Consider the following 2331-nt stretch of genomic DNA (forward strand, 5'->3'; position numbering starts at 1 on the left):
GAAGAAACACACTGGTGCAAATTTCCTTTTTATATTGAGAAAAACGTCTTATGTTTTATGTATGTGCTTCTACCCCATACGAAAACTGGATGTAGTGCCTCTCTAGTCAGTTAATGGCTTTTAGCACAGCAGGCCCGATAGAGTGAAGCTTGGCTGAGATATCCCTGTCCTGACAGCCAGTTCACTGAAAAATGGCATCACCTAGCTGATATAAACTATAAATAAATAAATTTAAAAAAAAATTCAGTTCATAACATTGTCTCAGTTTAAAAGGGAACTAAAATACAGTCAGTGCATCTTATTTATCACATTAGAGGTGTAATTTATTTGTCATGTCAACACACATAATAGTAAAGGCTTGTCGATATGATTTATTGTGTGTGTGACCAGATGGTGTCAGAAATGTCAGATCGAGAATGTGACAGAGAGAATAAAACTGAATAAAAAAAAAAACGCTAACTTTTACAAGTACCATACATTTACACCGGCTGTTACAGACTCAAATCAAATGTATGTTTTTATTCTATAATAAGAGCAGCTCACTACTCAAAAACGATCGCACTGGGAATCAAACCAGTTACATCTTGACTACGAATCAGCAGTTCTTACCACTGCACCACTCATGCTGTCCCTTTGTTATCAGTGTCATACTGTAACCTGATATTCTTGCATAAAAGCGCACTTGTTTTGTTATACTTATACCTTTTGTGAAAGTGTTTGATATTTGGACTTTAGTCTTCACACATTATATACTTCATGTCTACATTTTGTCAATTACTACTAAAATATGAAAAACGTTTCTTTTTTAGTTATGTGTTCAACAATTCCTGCCTCGCATTTCATCCTACATTTACACAGATCGCTGTAGACATGGAACACACATGAAATGTATGTATTCCAAATGAGGATATATTATTTACCCTGTTTAACACCAGGCACCTCACACACAGATAAGGAGCCTTGGGCTGAGGTGGGAGAACTTTTGTTTGTGTTGAGCTCCGTCAAGTGGGTTTGGGGATTTGATAGCAGGCTGCTTACTGCTTGTGCTGATAGACACATTCACAAAACAAAAGATGCTGATGGAGAGGTGTGAAGGAATTTAAGGTGGGCCGGGATTACAAGCTTTTTCGTAGCCTTCAGGGATTATAGTGTTAATAATAACCCTCACTTATTCTGTTTCTCTTCTCGGTACTCAAATGTGGCACTTGGTGCCACGGCCCACCTGCCAAGTTATTTTGCCTGCCTAAGGTAAAGTCATCCCTGATGGAGGATCACAGGAATCATGGGAAAGAGGGGTCCTTTCATCGGACTGGCTGGCCCAACACTGTTTCAGCCGTGGAATGGCCAAATGAGGAGGCAGCTTGATGCATGAGGTCTCCAGGACTCTAAAAATATCCAAATCTTATTATGTGATATCATCTACTGTTAAATTCTGCTCCGTACTTCTATAATTTTTATTTTTTTTTACTTCTAATAAAAAAAACTTTTTATTTTATACTGTATTGAGGATTTGTTCTGTTCTGTGTATTGTATTGTATTGACCCGCTTCTTTTGACACCCACTGCACGCCCAACCTACCTGGAAAGGAGTCTCTCTTTGAACTGCCTTTCCCAAGGTTTCTTCCATTTTTCCCTACAAGGTTTTTTTGGGAGTTTTTCCTTGTCTTCTTAGAGAGTCAAGGCTGGGGGGCTGTCAAGAAGTAGGGCCTGTTAAAGCCCATTGTGGCACTTCCTGTGTGATTTTGGGCTATACAAAAATAAACTGTACTGTAAACTGTAATAATCAGCTTCAATTATGTCTCCTCTTAATCTCCTTTTGCTCAGAGTGAGATGGCTCAGCTCTTTTAATTAACTTTCCTCCAAATTCATCCCCTGTATTCCTGAAATCAGCCTAGTCACTCTTCTCTGGACTTTTTCCTAGCACTTCTATGTCTTTTTTGTATCCTGGTAGCCAAAGCTGCACACAGTACTCCAGATGAGGTCTAACCTGTAATGACTCAACAAATTCTAGATTATCTGCCAGTCCACCTAGTCTGGTATCATCTGCAAACCTAACCAGCTTGTTACTTAAATTCTGATCCAAATCATTTACATTCATTTAAAATATTAGCAGCCCCAGCACTGACTCCTGTGGGACACCACTCTTGACTTCACCCAATTCTAATAAAATTCCTTGCACCATTACCCTCTGCTTCCAGTGATTTAGCCAATTCTGCACCAGTCTAGACACTATACCCTGAACTCCTGCTTCTTTTAGTTTGATGCCTAACCTCTCATGTGGCACCTTATCAAATGCTTTCTGAATATCAATATAAAGAATATCCTGTGCACC

The 2331-nt window shown here is 39.0% G+C and overlaps 1 long non-coding RNA gene across 1 annotated transcript; it reads right to left on the reverse strand.

Moving 5' to 3' along the window:
* Positions 1-1249: 1249 nt before the first annotated feature.
* LOC127527936 (uncharacterized) lies at positions 1250-1765 on the reverse strand. Its single transcript, XR_007935121.1, has 2 exons — positions 1485-1765; positions 1250-1445 (listed from the first exon to the last, which is right to left on the reverse strand). It is a non-coding gene; the product is annotated as an uncharacterized LOC127527936 (long non-coding RNA).
* Between the last annotated feature and the right edge of the window lie 566 nt (positions 1766-2331).

This window comes from Erpetoichthys calabaricus, chromosome 5 (assembly GCF_900747795.2).
Source record: "Erpetoichthys calabaricus chromosome 5, fErpCal1.3, whole genome shotgun sequence".
NCBI lineage: Eukaryota > Metazoa > Chordata > Cladistia > Polypteriformes > Polypteridae > Erpetoichthys > Erpetoichthys calabaricus.